This window comes from Taeniopygia guttata, chromosome 1 (assembly GCF_048771995.1).
Source record: "Taeniopygia guttata chromosome 1, bTaeGut7.mat, whole genome shotgun sequence".
Taxonomy (NCBI): Eukaryota; Metazoa; Chordata; class Aves; order Passeriformes; family Estrildidae; genus Taeniopygia; species Taeniopygia guttata.
In genome coordinates, this window is record NC_133024.1 from 28,453,100 (window position 1) to 28,466,364 (window position 13,265).

The 13,265-nt window shown below is 45.6% G+C and overlaps 1 non-coding gene across 1 annotated transcript; it reads left to right on the plus strand.

The window, feature by feature from the left end:
- Nucleotides 1-2,866: 2,866 nt before the first annotated feature.
- On the plus strand, nt 2,867-7,544 carry LOC100232617 (uncharacterized). The gene is made up of 2 exons (XR_012054650.1): nt 2,867-6,879; nt 7,403-7,544. It is a non-coding gene; the product is annotated as an uncharacterized protein (transcript).
- The last annotated feature ends 5,721 nt before the right edge of the window (nt 7,545-13,265 follow it).

Below are 13,265 nucleotides of genomic sequence, written 5' to 3' on the forward strand. Positions count from 1 at the left end.
GCTCACAAAAGCAGTAATGAGAGACTTTCCTCCAGAGATCTGTAGAGGTCATCAGGAAAATAAATGTGATACAGTAAAATGTGTGCAGCTGGTTGTTCCTATAAGGAATTCCCTTCCCTGGAGCAAACTTGTTTTTGTCATTTACATGGTCCCAGAGCCCAGTCCCAGTCTCCCCATCAAATCTATATGTTTCCAACTTAAAAAGAAGGAAGTTGTGGGGACCTTGTCAAAGGCCTTGCAGAAATCCAAGTAGATGACATCTGTAGCCCTTCCCTTTTCCACTGAGGTAGTCACTCCACTGTACAAGGCCAGTAGGTTATTTGAACTGTACCTTCCTTTGCTGAAGCTTGCTAGCCGTCTCAAATCACTTCCCTGTCTTTTCTGTGCCTACAAATACAGAAAGAGAGAAGCAGGAAGCAAATTGAGTTACTTAACTGTTAACACACCTCCTTGCTGAATCACCCTAACTGAGCAAGTCAATGGTTCAGTGAGTAGGTGAATACTCTGATAAAAGATAAGAAATCTTTATAGAGCTCTTCTCCCTTGAGTAAGTACCATTTCTTGGAGCAGTAATGCTGTGCTGCTGGCACCAAAATGCCTGTGTTGTCATTCACACAGTGAGTACATGATAATCCTTATAAGGATCAATGGAAACTGTGAACAAATGGTGACCCACAAGGGTCCATTCTGCCACCAGTGTTATTAAATATCTTCCTTGATGTCATAGACAAGTCAGGTACACCCTCAGCAAGTTTGCAGATGACACCAAGCTGAGTTGTGTGTTGTTTTGCTGGAAGGAAGGGACTGTGAAGTGTTGGAATCTGAGGTATTGATGATTCCGAGATTGTAGAAAGTCTCTGTCTTTCTGCCCCCCTGCCAAAGAAGAAGTCATAATCTGTCTGTGCTGTTTTCAAGGTTGTTTATTCTTGCTTATCTCTAACATGTTCTGCTGCCCTGCCGCAGGTCTGTCCTGCAGGGCAGCGTGTGGGGCTCTGCCCCTCAGTGGGATGTTACAAACATTATATACCAGAAACTACCTGTGCTGTATTAACAATAATGTGCCAATATCTGTCACCTACGTTGAACAGTGTGTCCTCAGCCTAAACCAATAGAAAAATGCCAACACTACAGTGAAACATGGAGGGCATGAAGAAGGAGAAAAAGGACAAGACACACCCAATTTCCTCCATCTTGTCCCCTTTGAACCCCTAATCTAAAATCCTAAAATTTTCCTTTTGCACCCGTGCCACACTTAATTATTACTTATATCAAGCACTCAGAGCTTGTAATTCATCCTGTAAGATTGAAAACTCTTTTCCATGGACAGAGATCAGAGACAGTGTCTCTGGGGGCTCTGTACAGGGGTGTTCCCGACCCCCTGCCAGGGTCCCAGGCCTTCCAGGGCAGCCAGAGGGAAGCCCTGGATTCCCACAGTGAAGAAGGACCTCGAGAACCTTGAGAAATGGCCCGATGGGAACCCCCTAAATTTCAGCAAGGCTGAGTGCAAGATCCTGCAACTGGATGTCAGAGCAATCACCATGAGCAGTGTAGGCTGAGGAATGAATGGGCTGAGGGCAGCCCTGTAAAAAAGGAACTGAGAACACCAGTGCATGAGAAACTGGACATGACCTGACACTTGCCACCTAGAAAGCCAGCTGTATCCTGGGCTGCATAAAATGTAGTTTGCAGGATGAGGGAGATGATTCTTGCCTTCTACTCTGCTGTGGTGAGACTCTGCATGGAGTACTGCATGCAGATGTGGGGTTTCCTGAACAAGAGAGACACAGCCCTGTTACAGCAGGTCTAGAGGTGGGCCATGAAAATGGTCAGAGGGCTGGAGAACCTCCTACAAAGAAAGGCAGAGATACTTGGAGTTGTTCAGCCTAGAGAAGACAAGGCTTCTCATTTCAAAATATAAAGGGGCTTATAAGAAAGGCAGAGAAAGAAATTTTTACTATGATCTTTCAAGTTGAAAGAGCGTAGGTTTAAGCTAGATATTACGAAGAAATTCTTCACTGTGAGGGTGGTGAGGCACTGGAAAAGGTTTTACAGAGAAGTTGTGGATGCCCCATCCTTGGATCTCCCCCCTTAGTCGGTTCATAGGCACCATCAGCTTGGGTGTGAGTGTTGTGTGCTGGAGGGTAAGAAGGCTCTGCAGAGGGATCAATGCACTGAGGCCAATAGTATGAAGTTCAACAAGGCTGAGGGTTAAGTCCTGCCCTGTGGTCACAAAAACCTCACACATGGTAGACAGCAGCTGAATGTGAACCAGCTGTGCCCAGGTGGCCAGGAAGGCCAAGGGCATCCTGGCCTGTATCACAATAGTGTGGCCAGCAGGACCAGAGCAGGGATTGTCCTCTTGTATTCTGCACTGGCGAGGCCACATCTCAAGTGCTGGGTCCATTTCTGGGCTCTCCACTGCAAGAAAGACACTGAGGGGCTGGAGTGAGTCCAGAGAAGGGAAATGAGCAGCTGAAGGATCTGGAGCGCAGTTCTGATGAGGAGTAGCCAAAGGAACTGGGGTTGTTCCAATTAATATGTTCCAATTACTATGGTTCAGAAGGCCTCTGAAGGAGGACAAACATGAAGCCAAGTTCTAAAGTTATCAGGTCACTCACATGTCAGTGGAATTTTGAACCAGAGCAATGAGATGCCTGGTTGTAGGGCATTGAAACCAAGATAGAATATTTAATGATTTTTGACCCCTGAGCATGATATTGACCATTCCCAGTACCTTGGAATTGGGTGATTCACACTTTCACTTCTGTGCAAGTATAAATATAGGAAGATGAGATGCCCTTCCCAAACAGCACTGGAGGAATTGCCCTCAGCTCTCCCCGGCCCTGCAGCTGGCATCGAGGTAAGAGGCACACTTTGCACAGGAGAGCTGGGAGGTTTCCTGGGCAGGTGCTGTGGAATGCAGGGGAAGGGAAGGAGGCTTCAGCGTTGGGCTGAGAGCTGCAGCACAGACGGGAGGCTCTGCTGTGTGCATGTGCAGAGACTGAACCCATCCTTCAGGGCACGAGGAGATGGCTGCTGCAGGAGAAACAAACCTTACCAAGGGACAGGGTGGAGGGGGCCAGGGATACACAGTTGTGGGGGATGAATGTGAGAGTATTTTACAACTTACACTGGGGGATATCTGTAAACCAACACATACATCTAATTAAAACTGGGTAGTTATGTGTACATAGCTCATAGTACATTGTCTTCCAAATGAAAATTTCTGTGTCATGCCCTCACTCCTTTGCAGATGCTGCTATGTTTATTCTGGAACAAGAAAGCAGAGGTAGTCCTGCCCCAGCTTATTTTTGATTTTGAAATCTTTGATCCAGAGGTCTTGGTTCTCCTCACTTCCTGATCCTCCTTTCTTTTCTTCACTACATGGGCACAAATTATGTCCTATCTTAAATTATTCTCCCTGATGCCAGACTTTGCTCTCAATCACGAGAGCTCTTTGCAGTGCACAAAAAGATCTCACGGTCAAAGGATCCAAATTGATACTGACACAGATGTCTTATAGGAAATAATTTCTTCTGTGATCACACAAGTGACAACACCTTTGGTGTGCTCTTGAGAACTCTGCCTCTGTAATTCTTGGGATCTGAGACTGTGGAACACCCAGGATGGCCATTTTCAGTGATGCTTCTCAAGAAAAGTTCTGGACCTGATGAACAACCTAGAGGGTGCACTGAAAGAGAACAGTTTTGTTGGAGTGTAGAGAGTGTCATTACTTGGTCACACGCTTTGAGTGCTCCTGGGATTCTGCAGAGTTGCAGGACAGAGCATCACATAAGCTCTGCAGCAATGAGTCCTGTGGTAGGGGTGCCCTTCTTCATTCACCAGCTCTACAGGTGTCCCTTCCTGTCACACTAAGACCTGTCTTGCTCTTTGTGTCTGCAGGCTTCCAGCACTAGAATATTTTGAAGTGTGGGAAGACATGCTTGTAAGGGTATGTGAAATATGACAGCTTCTGCTCTATGAAGTTTATCTAACAAATGAATCTTTCTGATTCAAAAGGAGTCATAATGATGTGATTTGCCAGCAAAGTTTGAGCTGGAGCAGCCAGCAGGCAGGGCATGGATATAGAGAGGGATTTCAGACAGGCAGGAGACTCGTGCTGGGATTCAAGGCACCCACGACTGCCAGAACACCCATGAGAACAGTGTGTGGAGTGTGGGGGCTGGCTGCAAGCACCAAGCTGCACCAGCCAGGGACTAGGAGACACCAAAGTGTCCTCTGGCCAGAGAGCCCAGAGCCAGGTGTGAGACTGGACAGGCTGAGGGCTCTCAGTCCTGTTGGAAGCACCTGTGGAGGTGTTTGTGGCTGTGGAGAGTGAGGGTGTGCAGGTCTTCACTAGAGGGCTTCCGTGGGGATGGCTTGCTGAGAAGGAAGGAGATGGGGCTGTCCCTCTGCCATCCCATTCTGTGGGGGTGCTGGTGGTGTCAGCTGTGGGGTGGCTGAGGGCAGCCCCTGGTGTGTGGCAGCCGGTGCCGCTGGCCCTGTCCGTGTCCTTTCCGTGCACAGGCGGTGCCTGTCCCTGGGTCACACAGCCAAGCCCAGCACGGGCTGCCCCTGCAGCCTGGGCAGTGGCACTGGGAGCAGCAGCCTGGACAGAGAGCCTGCAGCCTGGGCTGCAGCAGCCGAGCAGGAGGAGTTCCTGGGGCTGAGCTCCGCTCTTCCTGAGCCATCCCGACACACGGCACTCGGAAAGTGACCTGGCCAGGAAGACACCCTGGAACTTTGGCTTCCCCCCACAGAAGAAGCACTCTCATGTAACTTTAGTGTTCTTTCCTTTTACTTTCAATCCTGATCAGCTCTTTGTAGGAACTATCGTGGGCTTTCTCAGAAGAGCACCTTGTGTGTTGAAATCCTACAGATCAGCAGATGCTCTCTCAGTTCTCTTTTTCTTGCACTGGTGGTTGGGTGTGATTCTACTTCTACTCTCTCTCAGAAGCAGGAGAACCACCTCATGAATTATTCCCTTCAAAAACCCCAAATTCACCAAGAAACCTTCAAACACTAAACGGAGGATAGACAAATTGCAGGGAGACATTAACTGCTGAGTGCAAGGTCAATGCAAAGGAGCTCATTAGACTCACTGAGTCCATGTCCTGAGTGCACAGAAATCCCCATCAGGACAGCATCAGTCTGACAAGGCTGAATGGGATGGACGAGGGACATTGATCATCTTTATTTATAGCAGGATTCCTCAGGAGCAAGATGGCTCAGGAAATACTGGGATTTGCCTGTCTTGGTCCTTATGTGATGAGCTTGAACGATCCGGGGAACCAGGAGGATTGTAGGGTTGGTGGGTAATTGAAGTTGGAAGTGACCTTTGGTTGCCATTGGATCCAGTCAGCTGCTTAACACAGGTACAGCTGTGAGGTGAATTATGGTTGTTGGTTGTAACGACGTTCCCAACAGTTGGTGGCTTTATCCAGTCTGGTATTGAAAACCTCAGAGTATGCAGACTATCCAAGTTCTCTGTGTGGTGTGATTTAAAATTTTCTGACCTCATCAGGAAATTTTTCTCAGCCATGTAAGAGACAAGGCTAAGGCTTCCCAGAGGGGCTCAGCAAAAGGACATCTGGAAAGAGTCTTATCTGGTAACAGGGAAGCTCTGACTGAAAATAAGGAAAATAACCATAGCCCTGTTGTTATTTTCAACACTGAAAGGAAGGCCAGCAATCTTGGGGAATCTCCACCATTGCAATTGTTCAGAAATCATTTGAAGGTTGCCATGAGTAACCTGGTCATGTTTGGAAGTAGCTCTGCTCTGAACAAGGCCTTGGCCTCCCTTGCAAAATAAATCTTTCTGTCAGTAATTCTAAGGAACATTTAAAAGCCTTTGTCACTTTCTGCCTAATTGCATCCATTGTCCAATTTCAATGAAAAACATCAAGTCATGTGAACAACAGCCTTGAGTTTCCTTGTTGGGCATTTATGAACTCTATCTCCCTAAAGTCAGACTTCCCTCCCCATTCCTCCACAGGCTCTCACCTGCTCTCTTGTCAAATGTAATTCCCTCTATTGAAGGCTCAGAATCTTCTCCACCTCTACTTCATCCTCTTGTCACTGAAAAACTTTCAAGAATCCTTTGCTAGATTTTTGGATGCGACACTCCCACATTTTTTTGGATACTGTCATTGATTAAATACACCCCAAAACAAACCTCGGCAAGAGCAAATGCAAATTTCCTTTAACATTCCCATCCACATCCCTTCTTGAACCATTTCTTTGCTGTTTTGTAGGACTGCACTCCTCTCTGGCGCATGGGCAGCTGTCCCCATGACAGGCCATGGAAAGTGTATGAACTCCTCCAAGCGTTTCAGGTGGAAGGAACCTTGAGGGGTCTGTACTTGAAGCTGCTGCTCACAGCAGGATGGGGAATGTGGAGATATTGTCCCATGCTGGGTATGAAGCCAGGGAAGCAGAAGTGATATTTGCAATATGGATTAGTGGGCATGCTGGTATTTGGGCAAAGGTTGGACTTGATGATCTTGGACATCTTTTCCAAGGCAGTAGGAAGGAGTCCTTAATGATTCCATGACTTTAAGGAGAAAAGGGATTTTTTTTTGAAAACTGGTACTTCAGTGCCATCTCAGTGACCTGGATATCCTGACCCAGGAAAGCAAGGCTATAAACTGCCACAAACAGGAAACTTCCAGAGCCCCTGTGTCACAGTGTACTTTGGTGTGTCTGAATTGCTGTGGCTGATCTGGCTTTTGGAGAGTTTTGGTCACTTTTCATGCTGTCACCTAGGGTGTTGCACAAGACTTCAGTGCGAGCTATAAATGGAGGCAGGTGAGATGCCCTTCTCAAATAGCACTGGAGGAACTGCCCTCAGCTCTCCCCAGCCCTGCAGCTGGCATCGAGGTAAGAGGCACACTTTGCACAGGAGGGCTGGGAGGTTTCCTGGGCAGCTGCTGTGGAATGCAGGGGAAGGGAAGGAGGCTCCAGCGTTGGGCTGAGAGCTGCAGCACAGATGGGAGGCTCTGCTGTGTGCATGTGCAGAGACTGAACCCATCCTTCAGGGCACGAGGAGATGGCTGCTGCAGGAGAAACAAACCGTACCAAGGGACAGGGTGGAGGGGGCCAGGGATACACAGTTGTGGGGGGTGAATGTGAGAGTATTTTACAACTTACACTGGGGGATATCTGTAAACCAACACATATATCTAATTAAAACTGGGTAGTTATGTGTACATAGCTCATTGTACATTGTCTTCCAAATAAAAATTTCTGTGTCATGCCCTCACTCTTTTCCAGCTGCTGCTATGTTTATTCTGCTAAAAACATTCTACTTTTCCTTTTCTCCACCACACTTCCCATAATTTTGTGTCTGGAGTATAAAATTTTCTTACAAACTCTGCTTGTTTTCTGTCTTCCTTTTGTGCAGGCTGTCATCCAGTTCTTATAGCAAGAAATCTGCACTCCAGAAGTCCTACTGAGATGGGCAAAATCATCATTTATGAGCATGCCAACTTCCAGGGTTTGTCCAGGGAATTCACAACTAGCATTTCCAATCTACAAGATGTAAATTGGAATGATATTGTCTCCTCAGTGAAAGTAATTGGCCAGCCTTGGGTGGCTTATGAGCATTCAAACTACGGAGGCCGATTTCTGGTATTTGAGGAGGGAGAACATAAGTTTGTTGGAGAAGAGATGAATGACAAGATCAGTTCTCTGCAGGTGATCACTGAAAATCTGCACGATCCCCAGATCACTCTCTACGAACATGCTGATTATCAAGGGAGGAGCAGAATAATAACAGAAGAAACCAACCTGGGTGAAGGACATGACAATGACATCATGTCTTCTCACAAAGTCCAGAGAGGTGTGTGGCTGCTGTGTGAAAACAGCGATGGAAGTGGAATTCAATACCTTGCTCGAGAACATGAAAACCTTCCAAATTACACGACAATCAATTTCAATGACAAGCTTTCCTTCCTGCGTCCCCTTCGCCCAGGCAGTGACTCTTAGACTGCAAATCCTGCAGCGCTGAGTAAAGATGCAGCCGCAGCAAGAAAATTGAGACCTTGTTCCCTGCCTCTGCTTGTGCTGCCCTTTTCCCCGGTGTCACAGGACCACTGGATGTGAGAGCTCTCTGCTAGGCTGCACTGCAGATCTGTACTTCTCTATCCTGCCTTGAACTCTTCTCCCACCCCACTAATCATGATGCTTGATCATATGAAAGAGTGTCCAAGCTAGAGGAGGCATGCCAGATGTGTGAAATCTATTCTACCCTGAGGTGGCATTCCAGAGTCCTGGGCTATGGAATGTCAAAGCACTGCATGTTGTTTCTGTTGCTGAGTGAAACAGAAAGTGTTAGTACAGAACCAGCATGCTTCCTCTGTAATTTGCTTTGCAAATGTCCTTCTGGTGCCGTGCCCTCTGCCATTGTCTGTAATCCATTTTGTGTCGGTGCTATTAAAGAATCTTTTGCAATTAGCAGTGGGTCTGTTTCGTGCATCTTTAGAATAGATAGATATTGCTCTTTCATGGTGAGATGTCTCTGAGTATCCAGAGAATGGTCCATGGAGTCACTTGCAAACATTTTTCCTGGATGTCTCCTGGAGAATTGTCTCCTTCCAGTTTAATTGGCCAGTAACAGCGGAGTCAGGCTTGACTCAAAAAGTTTTGGTTGAGTAATAGCCTGTTGCTGATCTTGGCCAAACTCTCAGCTGCACATTGTACCTAGCTATTACATTCTTGGTTGTATCTCAAGGCAGTGGTTGTAGCAATGATACAGTCTTCTACTGCCCTTAATCACATAATAAACAGAATGTTTTCACTAATTTGAGTTCTTTAATCCTAATGGTAAAACCTGTCTTGTTTTCTAAACCTGTAATATCTTGATAAGGAATGAGGAATGACAAGGTATATCAGGAGCAGATTAGCCATGATCAAGTTCACCTGGAAGTGAACCCCTGCCCAGTGACAGCTGCACGCCCTGAGCTGTGCATTGTGGCAGCTGTCTTGTGGCAGCTCTGCACTGCAATGTTTATGTCCCTCTGTGCTGGCCTGCAGTTTGCCCCATTGCCCTGCACTGCTCTCTGCCCAGAGAAGCCGTGGTTGAGCCATCCCTCCAAGCGTTCAGGGCCAGGTTGGACACAGCTTTGAGCAACCCGGCCCAGTGCAAAATCTCCCTGCTTCTGGCACGCTGTACAACTAGATGGTGTTTTTAAACCTCTCCCAGCCAAAATCATTCCGTGATTTTGTGATTCTAGGATGTGGAAATTCAGCAATACAGTGAGCCTTGCCGTGCCTTCAGGTCCCAGTCTCTTACTTTCATGTTCCTCTTTTTACATCCACAGTACTTCTTTTTTCAATAACAGTTTTAAATTTTGAATATCAGCACAATGGATTTATATGTCTCCAAGTATCAGTAAAACCCTTGCTTTCCCAGGCTGACTGAAGAGGAAATCTACCCTGTCCTACTGTGTAGGGCTGTGTAGACAGAAGTGTCTGCTAAAGCTTTAGCATTTTTACACCTAAGGCTGGATGGTTTATGGTTGTGGCATGACAGGGTAGAAGAATAGCACCTTTCCAGCTGCTTCTCAGGCATGTAGTGGATATTGTCTGAATGTTGTGAAGCATGGTGGAAAAGCAGCACATATACAGTAAGAATTCAAGATTCTAGAGCACTTTCATACAATGGAAAAAAAAATATGCAGGAACATCTTTGTTGATGTAATTTCCTTGTTTCTGACACTATGACCTGAAGATTCTTGCAATGTCTCTTAGGGTATAACATATAAGCACTCAGTTAATATTTTTTTTCTTTTCTTGATAGTAGAAACTGCCCTGAAATTGGTGCTTTGGGCCTATTATTCCTCCTCCTAATTGGAAGATAAGGCCAAAGTAGTGAGTTAAAATTAATCTGGCAAAAAACAGGTAAAGGAATTTATTTTTCTTCAGGAATACCTGAGCCTGGCTATCTCTGGCTTCAGAAAAGTTTGCTATGCTTATAAAAGACTATAGCTACTCCTGCTTCAGTGTCTAAGAAGTGTAGAAATCATTTAGTGAAGCAGGGAGGAAGAGAGGGAGGGACATGGAGACTTGTGTCACTTGCATTTATTCTCTATAATTATTTCTTGTCTTTTCACATATCAGATAGAAACAGAAGGTAATCACATATATTCAAATTTTTAAAAAACCCTACAAATACCTGATTGATTGGGTTGTTATGCATTGCTCCACCTTTATCCTGTTCCCTGCCTTAGCTCTTTCACATGTTTTGTTTCTTTTCCATTGCAGTTGTAAACATAACTCTTCTGTCAAGGTGAGAAAGGTCCTGATCAGATCTTGAAGGAGTTGCTGTGAACACAAGATTTACCTGGAAACCTGGGAGAAGTCAAGAAAGGTTGTGGGGAGTCAGCTAGCTCATTTCCCATACCTGGAGGTATAAAACACATGGCTTAGGGAACCCTACTCTTATCAAAGTATCAAAGGAAGAAAAGAGAACTCCAGAATGGAAGACAAATAAGGTAACATGCAATGCTTAATTCCAAACACCTGTGACTGTCTAACAGTCTGTTCCCCTGGAGAAGCAGCTCTTTGGCCACCTGCTTCCCTTCCTCTGTTGCAGCAACACTCCATCAGCTGAGGACAGGGCTTGTCTGTGTGTCTGTTTGTCTGTCTGTCTGTGCCTGCCATGGCCAGATGAAGCTGTGCTACCTGTGCTGAGACTCGCTGTCTCTCTCAGCTCCCTGTGCCTTCCTGCAGCCTCTCTTCTCCTACCCTCACCCACCAACACAGCCATGGCCACTTGCCCAACATTTCCTGTTCCCTCAGCCCCCTGCAGGAAATATTTTCACAACAGTACAGTAACAAACCTTCCTGTCCCACACTGCTGTCTCCACCCTGGCTTCATAACCAGCATGGGAATATCTCCCCAATCTCTGTCCTGCCATGAGCAGCAGTTTGAAGCAGAAAACCCTGGAGGTTCTTTCCAGCCTAAATTTTTCTTGCAGCCCATACACTCTGCTTGGAATGTCATAGGCACAGCACCTCCTGCCCCAGAGAGGAGTGCAATCCTACAAAATGGAAAAGGAAAGTTTTAAGGAGGGATATGGATGGGGTGGTTTCAGGAAATTCCATATTTGCAAAGCTTTTTTTTTAATAAAAAGCAGACTCTAAAAAAATGCAGAAGGGTCAGGTCCAAAACTCTAGCAAGGGATTCTTGAAAGTTTTTCAGTAATAGGAGGATGAAGTAAAGGTGGAGAAGGACTTTGACCCTTCAGTGGAGAGGATTACATTTGACAATAGAGCAGGTGAAAGCCACTGGTGAATTGAGTAGGAATTCTGATGTTGGGGAGATGTAATTTATAAATATCCAAGAAGTAATCCTGAAGTTATTGTACATATGACTTGCTGATAATACTTTTTCATTGAAATTGAACAAAAAAATGAAATTAAGCAGAAAATGACAAAAGTTTTTAAATCTTCCTTAGAATTACTGGCAGAAAGATTTAGTGTAGAAGGGACCTCCCTAGACCAGGGCCTTTTTCACAGCAGAGATAATGCCAAAGAAAAAGAGGTTACTCATGGCCATCTTCAAGTGATTTCTGGAGAACAGCAATGGTGGAGATTCCCCAGGGTCTCTGGCCTTTCTGTCAGTGCTGAATTATACTTGGTATGAGGTTTTTATTCCTTATTTTATGTCTGAGTTTCCCTGTTGCCATCTAAGACTCTTTCCAGTTGTCCTTTTGCTGAGCCCCTCTGATAACAGCCTTGTCTTCTCCAGGCTGAAGAGGACCAGGCCCCTGAGACTCTCCTGCTCCCTGGGATGCTCCTGTGCCATCCAGTGGCCTGTAGGGGCTCCCACCATTTTGTTCACATTGACCTTTCCATAGGGCATCTGAAAGAATGCAGTATTCCAGGTGTGGCCTCCATTCAGAGAAGATGGAAATAAACTCTTCCCTTACCCTGCTCCTCCAGTTTCCATGCTGTGCAGGATGCAACTGCCCTTCGACTTCTTATCCACCAACAGAAGGAGTGGGAGAGAAGCCATTCTGACACAACTAAAATTAATTTCTCAGTGTTGCATATATCAAATGCTGTCATGCCTGAGTTAGGGTAAAACCTTTACAGAAGTATTTACTGGAACATCTCCTCTTCAAAGTGAGTATAAAAAAAGAGTTAGTTGGATTGAAAAGATCAAAACAGGAAAATCCATTTCTCACAGACTACATAAAAGTTGGAATAAGGTGACCAGGATGCTTTTCTCTTCCTCAGACCATGCTCCAAAGAGTTTAGATGTGTGAGTCAAGTGAGTCAACTCTGTGAGTGTGAGAGGCCAACTGGCTGAAATCATTAGGAAAGCAAGAATGGCTGAGCAACCTCAGTGTTGATGGAAGCCTGTGAGATAACATCAGTGAAACACCAGATCACTCCTGCAATTTCACCTCCTAACAGAATCAATTTGCAATCTTGTGCCTTTGGTTTGGCAGTAAACTGCTCTCCTAACTGGCAAACCTACAGTGAAATTTTGCTTAGAAGTTCAGTCACTGATGAGACAGGACAAAGAATGTCAAGAAATGGTGGGGCAGACCTGTTGGATCTCAAATGCTTCAAACAATTAATTATTCTATGTAGTTAAATTAGTAATAACACTTCTGTATGAAGCTACAATTATCTTTGATCCTTTCACAATCCTCTGAGTTTCTTTTGCAGGAAGATTTTCTTTCCCTGATTGGCAATTTTTCAGGAATTCTGAAAGAAGGTGTGGACCAGGAATGAAATTGTGGGTAGCACCTCTGAGATGTCTTAGATGTGATTCTTACTCTAAATGGGTCTGAAATACAGAAGACATTGTGAGCAGGATGTGTGTTGTGGGAGAGAGGTGCATGTGTGTTTTTCCTGAGAAGCTCTGAAGAAAGGGAGCAGGAAAGAGAGAGGTATTTCCAGAACACACCAGGCAATAAATCTGCTGTGAGCATCTGTAATGTGATATAGTCAGCTGAGACCCTGCTGTGTCTGGGTCAGGTTCAAACACACGAGTGTGAAGAAGATGTTCAGCTTATGTCATTGCAGTGTAGGCAGCTGTGCATTTGGCATCAAGTGAGTGCTTCCAGAGGGGAAGGTTTTCCTGGAGAGTGTGGTATGCAATCAGTTCCTACCCAAGCCTCCTCCTCTCATAAACCCTGGGAACACTTAATATCATCCATCTTAGGAGGTCATTCAGAGCAACTGGCACACTCTACATTTGCCTCTGACCTATTGCATGACAACTTCTCCAAGAGCCAGCTGCCTTTGCC